We start from the raw sequence: 18841 nt of genomic DNA, 5'->3' as shown, positions 1-18841 counted from the left end.
CTGGGTACAGAAAGGTAATTCCATTTCACAGAGGACTGGTATCTTGAAATTTGATTTCATTCTGATTAGGAACCAAAAATTTCAAAATTCTCTGCAAAAAGGAAAGAAATCCCAGCCCTGCAGCAGTCTGTGTGGCAGGCAGCTCCAGCGCCACAGACCCTGGAAAGCCCAGGCTCCCCACACTCCTAGGCAAGTTGCAGAGAAGCTGGACAGGCCGACTGGCAGAAAATTTGGTGAAACTGAATCATCTCCACAGAGTGTTTTGATTTTTCCAGCCAGCTCCACACACATCATTTGCATTGCTCCTCTCTGAGCCTCTTCTGTTTTTACTGTGTCCTTTTGTTAGTATTCCATATGATTACATATATGGATTTATACCAGCACTACATTTTCAATGTTTTTCTTAGTTATCCCAGCTCCCCTTCTTCCCACACCTGTTTTGCTGCATACAGACTAGAAGTTTTTATGAAGCTGTCCACAATGCTCAGGTCCTTTTCCTGAGTTACAGTTAACCCATGAGTTTTTCAAATTATTCCTTCCAAAGTACATCACCTTGCATCTGCCAGCACTGAATTTCATCTTACATAGCAACCGAAGTCCTCTAAGAACACAGTAGTGCTCCACTAGATTGGTTAATTTAAACAGGCAATATGAGTACCATTACCATAGGTCCATACTACCGTTTCTCTGGCTGCATGCTATACATCAGATAGCACATATACAATTCATAGTGTCTGTCACATCGTATATCACTCCCATATGTCACAAGCACACATCACACCGTTACATACTTACTGCACATACACAGCCCTCTTATTGTTCTAAATACACACCTTCTAAATCTACAACTCATAGATAAACATAGACCTGACTAATAATACAGTTTACATCGTGTTCCACACACCACTCAGCATTATCATGCCACGCTGCCCTGTACCTCTATATACCACTCAGTGCAATTCAGAACCAAGCTGTGCCACACAGCACCATGCTATGTAATTCAGTGTCACCCCGCCACGGGTCACCTGACCCCATGAGCCAACCCTACCACTCAGGGCCAACCCAGTACCACACACTGTGCCAGCCAGCCAGCATCCGTAGTATCCAGCATCACATTTCGCAACTCAGCACCCTGCGCTATACCAATCAGTACCACACTGTACCCCCCAGCACCACATCACACCGCCAAGCCCCTTAGTGTCCAGCATCACATCATGCCACACAGCACATCACACATACCATTCTGTACCATACCATCCTGCACCGTGCTATCGAGCAACACATCATGCCACCCAGCACCAAGCCAGTCAGTACTATACAGCACACCATGCTATGCCACCCAGCACCACTGCACTGTGCCAATCAGTGCCCACTGTACTACCCAGCAGCTTACAAGCCAGTACCATATTGTGCCACTCAACACTGTGCCAATAACTACCATGCCATAGAACCCATCACCACACCGTGCCATCCAGCACCACACCAATCAGTACTATACTATACCGCGTAGCACCATGCCACAGCGTAGCACCCAGCCAGCACCATGCTATCCAGTGCCATACCATGCCAGCCAGCACCACCATGCACTGGGCTGTTCAGTGCCAGCCAGCATCACTGCACCGTGCTAACCACTACCATCGCTCTGTGGCAGCCAGCACCAGCTTGTGCCATACCAGTGCCACACCAGCTTGTGCCATACCAGTGCCACACCAGCTTGTGCCATCGTGCCATATCGTGCCAGCCAGCACCACTGCTCTGTGCCAACCACTACCACTGCTCTGTGCCAGCCAGCACCATGCTATCCAGTGCCATATCGTGCCAGCCAGCACCACTGCTCTGTGCCAGCCAGCACCGCCGTGCCGTACCAGCCAGCGCCATCGAGCTGTGCCAGCCCCGTGCCCGCCCGCCCGCGCCGCGTCCCGCCCGCAGCCCCCAGTCTCACCGTGCGGCGGGGCCGGGCTCCCCCCGGGGCCGCTCTGTCCCGCTCGCTCAGGGGAGGGGAGGGGAGGGGCGGGGCCCTCACGAGCCCATGCCGCGGCCGCGCGCCCCCGGTGGGTCCCCGGCTGCTCCCGGCGCTGCCCGTGTCTGTGTCTGCGCCGCGATCCGCGAACAGGGTGAGCCGGGTCTCTTGGGGAGTCAACGCGGCGCAAGCGCAGAGAGACCGCGAGACCCCGCCCAGCCGGGGAGGAGGAGCGAAAGGATGACATAACCACTGCGCTCTTAAAGGGGCAGCGCCTCTTTCCCTCGCTCTCTTCCCCCCGCCCTACCCCGGAGCTCTTAAAGGGGTAGCGCCCCCTTTCCCTGCACTACCCCTGCCTTCCCACCCACCCTGAGGGTGGTGAAACGGAGGCAGGAAGGGTTTGTATTCACATTCACAGGACTCCACCTTTATTTATTGCAGCGTTCAACCCCGACCCATGCGCAGCTAGGCCATGTCACCCCTAGCCTGCCACCCAGGGGAGCCTCGCCATGCTTTGCTGCTGGAGCTCCCACCAGGGCTCCTCACAAACAGGCTGCAGATCACTCCCTGAGCCTCCAGCTACAGCCACAGCCTGGTCCAGCTACGGCTGCCAACTTTCTAATTCCAGAAAACCAAACACCTTTGCCCTGCCCACTGCCCCATCCCTTCCCTGAGGCCCCACCCCTGTTTGATGCCCCCCCCCCGAATTCCCCCTCCCTCTGTTGCTTGCTCTCCCCCACCTTCTAGCAGGCGCTTATTTTCACCAAGGGATATTTATTATGTTAACAGATGTATTATGCTAAGTTTAGGTTTGATTTGTTACAGGATGCCAGAGCTGTCAGCAAAATAGTCAAAAAGGGTCCTTTAAAAAAAATTTTTTTTCACAAAGGTTTTTATGATTCGTTCTCTCCCCTCTTCCCATTTTTCATAACCAGCACCGTGGGTTTTGTTCACTAAAGTTATTGCAATTCTGTGTGTGGAATTAGGACTACACATTATCACATCTGCCATGGGTCTATAAAAGACCCACGGCCAAAGCCCAAACACAAACCCACAGAGCACAGCTACAGCAACGCCCACTTGTTCACATACCTCTCGAAATAAAGCTGTAGAACTGACTCCCACACCTACATGCAGATACACACATGTATTCATATGCATGCATCTAGCATGCACTAACACAGATACTTCCACATTCTTTATTATTACACTTGTTGTTTAGTTTAGTGCCTAGAGACCCCAACTAAGATCAAGGCTCCACATTAAAGGAGAGAGTTTCTAACAAAGAGTTTATAATGTGGCTAGACAAAGGTGGGGAAAAAAGGTAGGCTACATTGGCTCTTCTGCAATTACTAGTCAGCAACATTCACTTTAAGAAATAATACATTTCTTTTAGAGTTCCCTACTCTTTTAAAAATTTGTTATGAAAGGAACACACACATTTTATGTCATCCATTTTTTGTGTGCAAGCCAGCAAAAGGAATAAAAGTCAGCAAATTTTATTCACACAGGTATACACACATACATCTCCCTACACAAATATCAGAGGGGTTGCCGTGTTAGTCTGGATCTGTAAAAGCAGCAAAGAAGCCTGTGGCACCTTATAGACTAACAGACGTTTTGGAGCATGAGCTTTCGTGGGTGAATACCCACTTCCTCAGATGCATGTAGTGGAAATTTCCAGGGGCAGGTATATATATGCTAGCAAGCAAGCTAGAGATAATGAGATTAGTTCAATCAGGGAGGATGAGGCCCTGTTCTAGCAGCTGAGGTGTGAAAACCAAGGGAGGAGAAACTGGTTCTGTAGTTGGCAAGCCATTCACAGTCTTTGTTCAATCCTGAGCTGATGGTGTCAAATTTGCAGATGAACTGAAGCTCAGCAGTTTCTCTTTGAAGTCTGGTCCTGAAGCTTTTTTGCAGCAGGATGGCCACCTTAAGGTCTGCTATAGTGTGGCCAGGGAGGCTGAAGTGCTCTCCTACAGGTTTTTGTATATTGCCATTCCTAATGTCTGATTTGTGTCAATTTATCCTTTTCCGTAGAGACTGTCCAGTTTGGCCGATGTACATAGCAGAGGGGCATTGCTGGCATATGATGACGTATATTACATTGGTGGATGTGCAGGTGAATGAACCAGTGATGGTGTGGCTGATCTGGTTAGGTCCTGTGATGGTGTCGCTGGTGTAGATATGTGGGCAGAGTTGGCATCGAGGTTTGTTGCATGGATTGGTTCCTGACCTAGAGTTATTATGGTGCGGTGTGCAGTTACTGGCGAGAATATGTTTCAGGTTGGCAGGTTGTCTGTGGGCAAGGACTGGCCTGCCACCCAAGGCCTGTGAAAGTGTGGGATCATTGTCCAGGATGGGTTGTAGATCCTTGATGATGCGTTGGAGGGGTTTTAGCTGGGGGCTGTATGTGATGGCCAGTGGAGTCCTGTTGATTTCCTTCTTGGGTTTGTCTTGCAGTTGGAGGCTTCTGGGTACACATCTGGCTCTGTTGATCTGTTTCCTTATTTCCTCGTGCGGGTATTGTAGTTTAGAGAATGCTTGGTGGAGATTTTGTAGGTGTTGGTCTCTGTCTGAGGGGTTAGAGCAGATGCGGTTGTACCTCAGTGCTTGGCTGTAGACAATGGATCATGTGATGTGTCTGGGATGGAAGCTAGAGGCATGAAGGTACGCATAGCGGTCGGTAGGTTTTCGATATAGGGTGGTGTTAATGTGACCATCACTTATTTTGTGGGATGTTTGTGTAGAGAGCCTCTACGTCCATGGTGGCTAGGATGGTGTTTTCTGGGAGGTGATCAATGCATTGTAGTTTCCTCAGGAAATCAATGGTGTCACGGAGATAGCTGGGAGTGCTAGTGGCATAGGGTCTGAGTAGAGAGTCCATATATCCAGACAGTCCTTCAGTGAGAGTGCCAATGCCTGAGATGATGGGGCGTCCAGGATTTCCGGGTTTGTGGGTCTTGGGTAGTAGATAGAATAACCCTGGTCGGGGCTCTAGGGGTATGTTGATTTCTTCTGGTGTTAGTGTAGGGAATGTCCTGAGTAGATGCTGTAGTTTCTTAGTGTATTCCTCAGTGGGATCTGAGGGAAGTGGCCTGTAGAATTTGGTATTGGAGAGTTGTCTGGCGGCCTCCTTTTGGTAGTCAGACCTGTTCATGATGACAACGGCACCTTCCTACACAAAGTCTCTTACCAGGGCCGTCCCTAGCCATTTGGGTGCCCTATGCAGCCCCAGGCCTCCCAACCCCCAGTCTGGGAGACAGGAGCTATAGGGGGGAGGCAGTTTTGGGGCCCCACAGGCCCAGAGGATTAGCGGGGGTCCAGGAGCAGCCTGCTCTGCTTCCCTCACCCCAGGTCCAGCCATGTCACTCCAGGGAGGGGGTTTGGGGGAAGGAATCTCCCGCACTCACCGGCAGTGGCGGGAAGCGGAGCAGCCCGGCCCCGGCCCGCTCTACTCCATCAGCTCCCAGCCGTGGCGCTCCGCTTCCCGCTGCCGGTGAGAGCTGGGGGTGGTCCTTTCCCCAACCCGACCAACATGGCTGGGGCTGGGGCAAGGGAAATGGAGCAGACTGGGGCTGCGTCTCTCCGCTTCCTGCCAGCGGTGAATGCGGGGAGCGAGTCTTTCCCCGCACTCACCGGCGGAGGGAAGCGGCACTCCTGGGCTGGGAGCTGGCAGAGTAGAGTGGGCTGGGGCCGGGTTGCGCCACTTCCCGCCGCTGCTGGTGAGGGTGGGGTCACTGGGGATGAGCCGGAATTGGGGCGGGCCAAGGGCAGGTCAGGGTGGAAGGCAGGGCCGTAGCAACAAAGAACGTGGCCCCCTCCGAACATATGTCCGGGGCCCCTTACAATGCAGAAACTGGAATGCGGTATTTATTTTATACAATATACAGGGTTCATATTATGTATACATAGGCCTACAGTGTACATGTATTCCGTATTTACGCAAAGCGCTTCTTTCGAGCCTTGTTCTCTGCAAATTGGTTTATCAATGCGTCATAGTCCAGAGACCTGGCAATCTTGCTTTCGATTGAGATAACTGCAAGCGCAGAAAGCCTGTCATCTGTCATGGTTGAGCGCAGGATATTCTTGATCAGTTTCATTCTGCTGAAGCTCCTTTCAGCACCAGCGACAGTCACTGGTGTGGTCAGAAGAACTCTGATGCAAATGCAAAGATTCGGATATATCTCCTGAAGGCTGTTCTTGTATATGTACGTTAAAAAATTGTTTGCCGTGACAAGTCCTCTCTCTTTCTTGATTATATAAATAAAACAATTCAATTCCATTATGAGTTCGTTGGCATCAATGTCTCCCATTTTTCTTTTAAAATTTTTGCTGTGATTCTCCAGTTCATTTTCTCTGTGACACTGCTTCAGGCTTTTAGCGTTCTACAGAAATCCAAACAACTTATACCACTCCACGAGTTGGTCAAATCACGATGAAACAGAAGATATGGCCTGATCAGTGAGAAGAAGAAAGAACTGCAATTTGAATTTTTCTTCAGCAGAAAGACGACTCGAATCATCAGCACATTCGTAATCAAACATTCTCTTCTTATTCGAAGGATCACCGAGCTTTTCATTACTTCCTCGAAATGCCAAGTTTCTTTCGGACAAGAAAATAAACCACATCAACCATGCGTTTGACAACATTTCTCCAGAAATCTCTCTTTCAGAAAAGCCTGCAATTCGAGTTGGTCAATAGATGTACGGTTTACTATGCCTGACCAAAGGTCAAACCATTTCACCATACAGTCTCGATGACCTTTGCTTGTTTCATGCTGCTGAAGTCTTTTTGACAGTGCTTTCCAAGCAGATGTTCCACGACGTAGTGGTATGTCGCCAGTGCCAAATAATTTACAACAAAAACAAAAAATGGCATCTTTCTGAACTGAGTACATTAACCATGAACGTCTTATTTTCTCGCCATTTGCCATGGTTCGATAGAAATGAGTACTTGTGAACCTCCGTCTTTCCTCGTTAAATGGAAATTCTTAACTTTCATTCTGCTGCGGTGGGCCACGTGCAACAATGTCACACACCTGCCTGTCCGATATTATAGACGGCCAGTCTCCTGGATCATCAGTCAGTGGTTCAGATTCAGATACTTCTTTCCTGGCAGCAGCTGGAATATCTGTCACAGTTTGTTTGGTAGAACAACTGGCTTCACCTTCGACCTCACTTGAAGCACTTCTGGATACGATTTGTCGCTGCTAGCGCTGTCTGTTTCATGTGCCTGTACCTGTACGTTGGATTGCAGCGCAAAACATGTTGACAACTTTGGAATTTTCTCAAGTTCCTTCTCGGCATCTTTTGCTGCCTTTCGTTTACTAGCTCCGCTCTTATACATTCTCTTAGACATCACAAAGCACGCTTCTGCGTTGGAAATGATAAAAAACTAAACAACTAAATTAATAACATTTATCCGCCGACCGCCATTATGAACTCAAATACACATTCTTTGAATGGGTCCAACTAAAATTCGAAACTGACCGACAGACAACTGATGTAGCCAATAGCATTATGACTTCACGGTTTTGTCAGTAAAACCGACATGGATTGTGCAATAGCGTCAATAAATGTCACTTACCTAGTTATACCTTACATTTTTTTTGCCACTTTTAGGGGCCCCCTTCCTTGCGGGGTCCCCTCCAGTCGGAGGGTATGGAGGGCGCTCGCTACACCTCTGGTGGAAGGGGAAGATGCAGGGCTGAGGGAGTTGTCCAGGGACCCACCCCAACTAGGGTTCGTGGGGGGGGGGCGGCCGAGGGGTAGGGCTGGTCACCGGGGCTGGTGCTGTTGCGTATGCAGCACGCAACTGCCTAGGGCACCATGAAATTTGGGGCAATTTGGTGCCCCAAATTTCATGGCGCCCTAGGCAGCTGCGTATGTTGCATATGCCTAAGGATGGCCCAATCTCTTACACACATACATGTATGCACACATTTGCCTGCACACATTTTTTTCATACACTTTTTCAAGGGGCTGCCTACATCACCCAGCCAGGAAGGGAGAAGAGGTGGGCTGGAGGGGAGAGGATGGGGAGGAAGAGAAGCTAAGGACAAGAGCAGGGTGAGGATGTGGGGAGTAAATGAGGATGCTGGGGGATGCAAAAGGCTACAGGTGCATGAGGATGTGGGTTGGCACAGGGGTGTATAGGGACATAATGGGAGTGCAGCAGTGTATGGAGGTGAATGGGGTGCAGAGGATGTGTGGGGGAGTGCTGTAAGGTGTGGGGGGCAGGATGGGATGGATACAATGATGGGGGATGGAAGGGCAGGGGGTGGGACAGCAAGGGATGCAATGACAGGAGGGATGGGAGTGCATGGCGGGTTTGGGACAGGGAGGGATGCAGTGAGGGGGATGGGGTGCAGCCCCATTACCAGCACTCAGAGACAGGGATACACATACCTCCAACTACTGGGTGCTGGCGATGGGGCAACAGACTGCGGTTCACAGCAGGGTGTGCCCCGCAGCTCGAGCCCAGCCCCACGAGGAGCATGAGGAGAAGAGGGCTGGGCAGCAGTGGGAGATGCACATTCCACACGACCTCTCAATAGCTGCCTGCTGTGTGCTCGCAACTGGCGCTAGTTCCTCCCTTGCCCTGACCCAGACAATGGGAGCTGCGCCTGAGGGCAAGGCAGCATGCGGGCCCCCGGCAGTCCCTAAGGCTAGGAGCCAGACATGCCAGCTGCTTCCGGACCTGGGAGCCATGGCACAGCACTAGTAGGGAGCCTGCCAGTCCTGTTGTGGCACCATGAATTGGACATTCAGTGGCCTGGTCAGCAGTGCTGACCAGAGCCATCAGGATTCCTTTTCAATGGGGTGTTCTAGTCCAACACCAGACACCTGGTCACCCTAGGGCCAGCAGCCCTGATCCCAGCAGCCTATCTGCAAACCACCAGTCACATACAGGTTTCCAGCCACCTTGGTTGCAGGGTTATTTCAACGTACTCCCACTACTGGATTTTCCCCAGCCCTCTCCTGGACAGTCTGGATATATTAGATCTGTTACCCCTAACGGAGTCAATATACAACAGTCTGTTACCCTAAATGGAGTTACCCACACAGTTCACAACACTGGATTAATTTTGATTCAAGACTAAAACACGTATATTTATCTACAAAGAAATAGATTTTAAGTGAATACAAATATAAGGAATTAAAGAGAAAAAGAGAGTTAAGTGCTAAATACTTAAACTAGACTTTTTCCAAGATAAAATTCCTGCCACAGATTTCCAGCAATATTACTGATCAAGTTTCAACTCCCATAGCCCATGCTCTTCTTAGGTAAAGGAAATAGAGAGATGGCTAGGGAGACATAAAAGACGGTTACTCACCTTTGTAACTGTTGTTCTTCGAGATGTGTTGCTCATATCCATTCCAGTTAGGTGTGTGCGCCGCGCGTGCACATTCGTCGGAAAACTTCTACCCTAGCAACTCAGTGGGCCGGCAGGTCGCCCTCTAGAGTGGCACCGTCATGGTGCTCGATATATACCCCTGCCGGCCCACCCGCTCCTCAGTTCCTTCTTGCCGGCTACTCTGACAGTGGGGAAGGAGGGTGGGTGTGGAATGGATATGAGCAACACATCTCGAAGAACAACAGTTACAAAGGTGAGTAACCGTCTTTTCTTCTTCGAGTGATTGCTCATATCCATTCCAGTTAGGTGAATCCCAAGCCTTACATAGGCGGTGGGGTCGGAGTGAAATGTGGCAGAATGAAAACTGCTGAGCCAGAGGCTACAGCATCTCTTGACTGTTGAACCAGGGCATACTGCGAAGCAAAGGTATGGACCGTGGCCCAATGGAGCTGCGCGACAGATCTCGTGGGTAGGAACACGAGCCAGCAAGGCGGCAGATGAAGCCTGAGCCCTGGTAGAATGCACGGTGATGTGGCTTGCGGAAATATGAGCCAAATCATAACAAGTGCGGATGTACGCCATCACCCAAGATGAGATCCTCTAAGAGGAAAACAAGCAAGCCTTCCCTTTGGTCTGCTACCGTGACAGAGCTGGGGCACCTTATGAAATGGTTCTGTCAGCGCAATATAAATGCGAGCACTCTACAGATGTCCAGGGAGTGCAATTGTTGCGCCCATTGCGTTGAGCTGTGGGTAACATGAAAGGCCGAAACCACCTTAGGGAGGAAAGCCGGGTGCGGTCATAACTGCATCTTGTCTTTGTGAAACCTAGTGTACGGCAGAACCACCGTAAGAGGTCTGAGCTCGGAGACTCGTCTGGCCGATGTAACAGCTACGAGGAAAGTTGTCGTCCAAGACAGGTATAGCAGAGGGCCGGTCGTGAACGGCTCGAATGGGGGAGACATAAGTCTGGTTAAAACTAGGTTGAGGTCCCAGGTTGGGGCTGGGTGGCGCACCCGAGGGTGCAAGCGCTCCAAGCCCTTGAGGGACCTCGAACCCATAGAGTGTGAGAACACGGAACGTCCACCTTAGCCTGGCTGGAAGGTAGAGATGGCTGCCGAGTGTACCCTCAGCGATGATACCGCCAGGTCCTGCCGCTGAAGGCCAGAGGCAGGCCAAATAGAGGGGATCGAGACCTCAGTAGGAGCAAGATCGAGCGTATTGCACCTGTAGAAGAAACGCTTCCACTCGGCCTGGTACGTTGACCAGGTGGAAGGCTTCCTGTCACCCTGGCTCAGTTACGCAGCAGCCACACCGTGAGGAGAAGAGGCTGCAGGACCGGGTGACGAAGCCTGTCGTGGCCCTGAGTGATGAGGTCTGGGTGGGGTGGCAGGGTAATTGGGTCGGTTATTGACAGGCCGAGCAACGTGGTATATCCGTGCTGCCTGGACCACGCTGGAGTGATCATGATGATGCGCGCTCTGCCCCTGCGGAGTTTGAGTAGGACCTAATGAACCAGTGGGAACAGTGGGAAGGCATAAAGGAGTTGGCCTTTCCACGGCATCAGGAATGCGTCCAAGATCGATCCCGAGGAGAGACCTTGGAAGGAGCAGAACATCTGGCATTTTCTGCTCTCGCGGTGAGCGAACAGGTCTATGTGAGGAAAAATCTCCACTTCTGGAAAGCAGAACGCCTCACATGGGGCAGAGTGACCACTCGTAAGACAGGAAAGACCTGCTGAGTCAAAGCGCCAAGGCGTTCCGAACGCCTGGGAGAAAGGACGTCACCAGCTCCATCGAGTGGGCCATGCAAAAGTCCCAGAAATGGATGGCCTCCTGACAAAAGGGGGGGAGGACCATGTCCCTCCCTGGTTATTTATGAAGCACATGGCCGTTGTGTTGGCTGTAAACACCGAGATACCATGGCCTCGCAGCTGCCGCTGGAACCCCTGGCACGCCAGGCGGACTACTCTCATTTTTGGGGCATTGATGTGGAATGCCAGCTCCCGAGAAGACCAAAGGCCTTAAGCTCGGAGGTGACCATGAGCACTCGAGCAGAGAGATGACGCATCCGCTGTCAGGGGCAGTGAGGGCTGGGGCGGATGGAACCGCATCCCTGCCCACACCAGGGAGGGAGTTAGCCACCACTCTAGGGAGCCTAAGGTGCTCGAGGGAACGGTGACTACCATGACCATTGGCTCCCTGTCCGGGTGGTACGCCGAGGTGAGCCGGACTTGGAGAGGACGGAGGCGGAGCTTGGCGTGTTTGGTTACAAACTTGCGGGCAGCCATGGACCCAGGAGACTGAGACAAGTGCGAGCCGAGGTCGTTGGGAAAGTCTGCGGACCTCGGATGATTGTTGCCATCGCCTAAAACCGCAGTTGTGATAAGCAGGCTCCGGCTAGGTCGGAGACCAGGATAGCCCCTAGGAAGTCCAACCTCTGCGTGGGAACCAGAGTGGATTGCTCTATAGTAATCATCAGGCCTAGACCTGTGAATAAGACCGTGACGATGCCCACGTGCTGAGTGGTTTGTGTCTCGGAGTCTCCTCGGATAAGCGAATCGTCCAGATACAGAAAAATGCATATCCGACATCAGCGAAGGTAGGCGGCGACTATGGCCATAAACCAGAAGTACTGACGGTTGGCTAGAAAGCGGAGGTATCTCCTGTGCGGAGGGAAGATGGCGTTGCAAAAGTACGCGTCCTTCATATCGAGGGCGGCATAGTAGCCCCCAGGAGGCGAGGACGGGATAATGGTTCCCAGGGATACCATGCGGAACTTCAACTTTATCCTAAACTGGTTGAGTCCGTGCAGGACTAGGAAGGTCTGAGACCTCTGTTTGAGTGGGGGACTAGGGCATAACGGGAGTAGACCCCCTTGCCCCTTTCGTCAGTCAGCGTCTGCACCTCTTGTACGAGGAATTGCTCGTGAGAGGGGTCCCTGAAGGGGGACAGGGCTGGAACAAATTAGAGGTGGTACCTATGCTCCACCGTGAGCAGGACCCAGCGATCTGAAATTAACTGGGGCCACGCCAGGAGAAAGCAGGATTGGGATCCCGGCCTGTGATTGGTACACCGCCCTCAGGCGCACCTTGGAAGGTTCGTCTTTGGTCCCAGTGGTAATTGCAAGGGACCTTGACCTTGGCTCTTTAGGGGTCCTGACGTTCGTCTGCGACCACCTTGGCCTCGCCGTTTGCCAAAGTCCTGTCTCTGGCTAGGCACAGAGTATGGCGGCTGGGGACAGAAAGTCCTGCGTTTGGTCGCTGGCATATGCATGCTGAGAGAGCGCATTAGGACCCTATTGTCCATCAGGCTTCGCAGCCTGGGGCTGTCTTTGCCGCAAAGAGGCCTTTACCAACAAAGGGTAAATCTTGAATGGCATACTGCAGCTCCGGCCGGAGGTTTGAAACCTGAAGCCATGAGATGCACCTCATGGAGACACCAAAGACCAGAGTCCTGGCTGCTGAGTCTGCTGCGTCCAACGAGGCCTGGAGGGACGCTCTGGGTACCTTTTTCCCCCGTCCTCCAAGACGGCAGCGAACTCTTGGCGGGAGTTTTGAGGGAAAAACTCCATAAACTAAACTACCTTCACCCAGGTGCTATAATTATAGCAGCTAAGCAAGGCTTGTTGCTTTGCTACCCAGAGCTGCAGGGCCTCTGCAGAGTACACCTGGCGGCCAAGTAGGTTCATTCGCCAAGCCTCCTTCGGTTTCGGGGCTGGCGCCCGCTGGCCATGCCAATACCTCTCCTTAACAGACTGAAAGACTAGTGAGCAGAGAGGAGAGTGGACAGACGAGTAGTCGTATCCCTTAGAGGGCCCCATACCGGGTCCTCTACCTCTGGGACCTCTTCCACCTCAGGTTGTCGGGGGGCATATCAGAATCGTGGTCCTGAGCATAAGATCTGCGCATGTGGGATGACACGGATGCGTGTCTGGATGGCCATGGAGGTACTAAAAAAAGGCATGGGCAGAGTCTCTGACTCTATCGGACCTTGCCCAACTCGGCACCGGGGACTGGCACTGGGAGGCGTACCGGTACCTGGAACGAGATTCAGACCTGCAACCAGAACGGTGCCGGGAGGTCGACTGAGATCTCGAGGCTCGGGGAGAGGCTACGGGAGTCACGGTACCTGTCGCGGTGCCGGGAGTTGGAACGGTGCCGATAGTAGCGGGTCAGCGAATGGGATACCGACCGGTGCGGCGAGTGCGACCAGTACCGATGAGGAAAACAGCACCGGGACTGCAAGTGGTGTCGGGTGTGCCGACGGGACCTGGAGCGTCTGCAGGACCGTGATCATGAACGATGCCGCTCTGCTGTGCTGACAGAGGATGGTCATATGAAGAGACTGTATTACCCGCACCGGCGGTGCCGGGGTCAGGCAGCATCGACTCCATCATGGCAATGAGATCCCTCGCTGTTGGTAATGTCTCCGGCGTGGAGGGAACAGCAGGCTCAACCACAGTGCATACTGGGGAGCTGTCAGGCACCGGATTCGACGGCCCTCGTGGGACCGGGATCGACGGTACCGAGGTCGTCAGAGCTTCGGTAGATGTTGGTGCCGGGCGATCCGACTTAGACGAGCTCTCTGGCTGTGGTGCAGTTGGCACGGAAGCAGCAGGAGCAGTAAGCTCAACCATGGCGTGTGCCGGGGAGCCGTCAGGCACCGGATTCGACGGCCCTTGTGGGACCGGGATCGACGGTGCCGACGTCGTCGGTGCCTCTGCAGGTGTCGGTGCCGGGCAATCCGACTTAGACGAGCTCTCTGGCTGCGATGCAGGTGGCACGGAAGCAGCAGGAGCAGGGGGCTCAACCACGGCACGTGCCGGGGAGCCGTCAGGCACCAGCAGGAATTGTAGGCTCTCTCGACCTCGGAGGAAGGGAGCAGTGCCAAGTCGACTTCGGTGCCGGCGACGGCCAGTGCCAAAAGGCCTTGGCAGTACCGGCGGGGTCCGGTGCCGAGGAGGCGCTTCTGCCAGCCGCTTGATCATCGCTCGGTGCCAAAGGTGGAGGGGTAAGTGAAAGTCCCGCTCCTTTTTGTTCTCGGCTTAAAAGCCTTGCAAATGGGGCACTTAGCTGTCAAGTGTGATTCCCTGAGGCACTTCAAACAGGAGTCGTGTATATCTCCCTTTGGCATCGGCTTCTGGCAGGCTGTGCCCATTTTAAAACCCGGTGAGCCGTGCATGGGCTCCGGCACCGGGTGCAGGGAAGGGGCTACTTCCTGAACCCCGCTAACTATTACTAAACTAACTATGTTTGCAAAGAAAAAACGTATAACTATACAAATATATATATAAAAGGATTATAACTGTGTAACTATATACGAGAACTACGAGTAGCTAGGGAAGTGGAGGTCAGCTAAGCCGCGCTCCACTGTTCCAACGACCGACACGGGCGGTAAGAAAGAACAGAGGAGCGGGTGGGCTGGCAGGGGTATATATGGAGCACCATGACGGCGCCACTCTAGGGGGCGACCTGCCAGCCCACTGAGTTGCTAGGGTAGAAGTTTTCCAACGAATGTGCACGTGCGGCGCACACACCTAACTGGAATGGATATGAGCAATCACTCGAAGAAGAACTGGGAGTGTTTTACCCCTCATTTAACTTCAGTCACCCTCTGAAATGCATTTTTCTGAGGGTTACCCCTAGATAAAGTTCATTCTTGCTGTGGAGCTAGAGACCAGGAGTCAGGCGATGAAAGATTCCACGCTGCTGTTTGCGAAGATGCAGATGTTTGTTGCTGCCCCCCTTCCTTGCCAACGACTGACCATTTGATAGGTGATTGCACATCAGTTTCAATGACAGCTGGCTAGAGGCACCAGCTTGTCATTTGTCTCTGCAAAACAGGTTTACCCCCTCCCCAGACTTGTCTGGTAAACTGAAATCACGACTGAAGTGTGTTTATATCTATAACTTTACATACAGTGCTGCCACATACATTTCACCATGATATTATTAACCAGCAAGTTATTAGTCTTCAGATACCTCTCACAGCATATTTTCTACAACGATTACAATGGTGTATAGAGAGTGTGAATATAGGGGTGAATTGGCCCACATTTAAGAAAATAATGAGTGTAGGAGGTGGTCTGGGCTGTTTTTTCCTGGAGCACCTGTGGACATTCCCCCCAGAATGTGCCGTAGGACCCCTCATTCCATCCCAGAGGGGCTGAGCCTTTGACAACTTCCTTCCCTCACACTGTTAGTTACTACCATTAAATGAGTTTCTAATATATATATTAGAGAGAGATCTCCTGGTAATGCTCCACACATAACGGCAAAGTGGCCTTCCTCAGCCATTGCATGCCTAGCTGCACAGGATGCAGAGAGAGGAAACATTAGAACTGAGAATCCATTTACCATACCTTGGCTTTCTTTGCTGCTACCCATCGGATGCCTCCATCAACAGATACTGCTGCCTACTTATTTACACTGTCACCTGAAAGTGAGAACACGCGTTCACATGGCACTGTTGTACCCAGCATCACAAGATATTTACATGACACATGCGCTAAAGAGTCATGTGTCCCTTCATGCTTCAATCACCATTCCAGAGGACGCTGATAACGGTCCAAAGCAGTGCAGACCGATGCATGTTCATTTTCATCATCTGAGTCAGATGCCACCAGCAGAGGGTTGGTTTAGTTTTTTGGTGGTCTGGGTTCTGTAGTGTCCACATCTGAGTGTTGTTCTGTTAAGACTTCGGAAAGCATGTCCCATATCTAGTTCCTCTCAGATTTTGGACAGCACTTCAGATTCTTAAACCTTGGGTGGAGTACTGTAGCTGTTTTTAGATGTCTCATATTGGTACCTTCTTTGTGTTTTGTCAAATCTGCAGTGAAAGTGTTCTTAAAACGAACAACATGTGCTGGGTCATCATCTGAGATTGCCAAATATTTAATGTTCTAGCAAAGTGTGTAAAACAGAGGAGGAGACATATAATTCTCCTCCAAGAAGTTCAGTCACAAATTTAATTCATGCATTATTTTTTTAATGAGTATCATCCGCATGAAAGAGTGTCCTTTGGAATGGTGGCTGAAGCATGAAGGGGCATACTAATGTTTAGCATATCTGGCACATAAATACCTTGAAATGCCAGCTACAAAAGTGCCATGCGAACGCCTGTTCTCACTTTCAGGTGACATTGTAAACAAGAAGTGGGCAGCATTATCTCCTGCAAATGTCAACAAACTTGTTTGTTTGAGTGATTGGCTGAACAAGAAGTAGGACTGAGTGGACTTGTAAGCTCTAAAGTTTTACATTGTTTTGGTTTTGAATGCAGTTATTTTTTGTACATAATTCTACATTTGTAAATTCAAACTTTCATGACAGAGATTGCACTACAGTACTTGTATTAGGTGAATTAAAAATACTTTCTTTTGGGTTTTTTATAGTGCAAATATTTGTAATAAAAATAAAGTGAGCACTGTACACTTTGTATTCTGTGTTGTAACTGAAATTGATACATTTGAAAATGTAGAAAACATCCAAAAATATTTAAATAAATGGTATTCTATTATTGTTTAAACAGGACGATTAATCGAGATTAATTTTTAAAAATTGCTTGACAGCCCTAATTTAGATACAAGTTAATACAAAAATGCCAAGAATTTCAAGCAGTCTAAGATTCCCTACCTCTCATCATAGCTGTTTTAACTCCTAAAATATCACTGCACTACTTCTGTCAAGTTAATCGTCCAGGCTAACCAGGACCTGAATTTCTAATATAAAACAAGCAATCAATAAATTAAAAACCCTTCTAATGTCAATATTTCATAAAGTACAAGCCCAACTTTTGTATGTTTTATCTTTAAAGAGGCAGTGTCCCCTCATGCCCTGAGCATCCAGATGACCACCACGGCTGCTTAAGAGGGACATCCCCCTAATTTCCCCCTTGCATCCAGATGTCACCAGTGGCTTCACTATAAAAGGAAGTTACCCCAATAACACTCTCTCCCCAGAACCAACCAACCTATTATTTGACTACACCTTGGTACCTTTCTCCCTGCAAAAGCAGGCAAGCACTACTTAAAGAGACAGTTCACCACTTCCTATTTTAAAAGGTGCCCTTCATAATCCATTCAGCAGTAAACAGGCACTTCTTAGAAGAATACCATACCCTTCCCTAGAGCTATTTTGTCCAAACTTGTCCAGATATAGCCACCATCCTCCACCTGCTGAAAACATGTTTGGTCCCTTGTCTATTTCTGTTCATCTCTCTCTCCCTTTGACAAAGTATTTTGAGATACTTGAACTCCTTACGATTTTTATATATATAAAAAACAGCTGTTTCTCAAGAGACAATAGGTTCCCCACTAACCAAATACTCCCCCTAATCCATGCACACATAACTAGCTGATCTTTAAGACAGTGCGCACACCTATATATATAATTTTTTCATATTCACCAACCAGAGAAGGAATGTACAAGGAATACCTAAGAGAAACTCAGTCATGCTGAACACAAGAGCAAGAATGCAGCAGTCTCCCAAACACTACAGCATCACAGGCAGAGGGAACACGCAGAGCACAAGATGCTAGGCCTGCAGATTTTGGGAGAGGAATATTTAGCTTCATGGTCTGAAATCAGCATTAGTTATAGCATGTGCAACTGAATGAAGCATCACCTAGATGACGGATTCTTTTGAGATGTGTGTGTTTTAATGTCTAGGAAGTGTGTTAAGGGTTTTGGGATTCTGCAAAGAGACTGGATTTCCAATACCTCATGCCCAAGCTCTTAGCATATAGATCCTGCCTTTTCCCTTCCCACCCTGTCTGATAAAGATTTACTTCCAGAATAATCCAGCTGGATTACTGGTATAGCACAGGCATCAAAATACACAAACAGGAAGGATGTGACTGTGTATATAAATTTCTATAAAGGATGTAAATGGTGTGTGTGTGTGTGTGTGTGTGTGTGTGTGTGTGTGTGTGTGTGTGTGTGTGTGTGTGTGTGTGTGTGTGTATATACACGCACGCACACACACTTCAGATGCTCATCATTAAGTAATAGAATTACTTCATGGAACTTCTTAGTAGCCTATAATAAACCTGTGGAACTCACCACCACATGAAATTATTGAAGTAAGATTCTAACAACGATTAGTTGTTTCTTTGACTAAGAATAGCATTGGCAATGACACGTGCCAGGATAGCAATTACACAGGCTATTAATCCACCCATTCCTTGGCATACACTGATGAGCATTTGATGTCAAGAAGACACTCACCTCCTTCACTTCAGCAATATAACATTGCCCTTTTAGGTGTGTTGAAACTGGAAGTAATTTTCCTCTGAAGCAATCTGCATTGTCATAGTCAGAGACAGGCCAGTGGACTAGAAAGATCATTGGTTTGGTCTCATGTGGTGTTCCCTACGTTCCTAATAAATTTAAAAATGTATTAAAGCTAATGTTTAAAATCAAATTAACACAAGTTAAGACGGAAGGTACTATATATCCGGGGTCAGGCATGAGCTGTAAGAGATTACAAGTATCGGTTACAAGGTTCACAAGATACATACATA

The 18841-nt window shown here is 49.9% G+C and overlaps 1 protein-coding gene across 3 annotated transcripts in view; it reads right to left on the bottom strand.

Moving 5' to 3' along the window:
• The window catches only part of TMEM184B (transmembrane protein 184B), a 62792-nt gene extending 44230 nt beyond the window's left edge, over nucleotides 1-18562 (bottom strand). Inside the window, exon 1 of one of the 3 annotated variants that reach the window (XM_050917463.1) lies at nucleotides 18546-18562. The gene's annotated coding sequence lies outside the window, so the exon portion shown is untranslated. Of the gene's footprint in view, nucleotides 1-1942; nucleotides 2134-18545 lie in introns of those variants that run through there. The other 2 variants (XM_050917455.1, XM_050917472.1) reach the window with 2 other exon arrangements.
• Nucleotides 18563-18841: the final 279 nt, after the last annotated feature.

The sequence above is a fragment of the Gopherus flavomarginatus genome, chromosome 1 (genome assembly GCF_025201925.1).
Source record: "Gopherus flavomarginatus isolate rGopFla2 chromosome 1, rGopFla2.mat.asm, whole genome shotgun sequence".
In the NCBI taxonomy this organism is placed as follows: Eukaryota; Metazoa; Chordata; order Testudines; family Testudinidae; genus Gopherus; species Gopherus flavomarginatus.
This window is presented reverse-complemented; position numbering and strand designations above follow the sequence as displayed.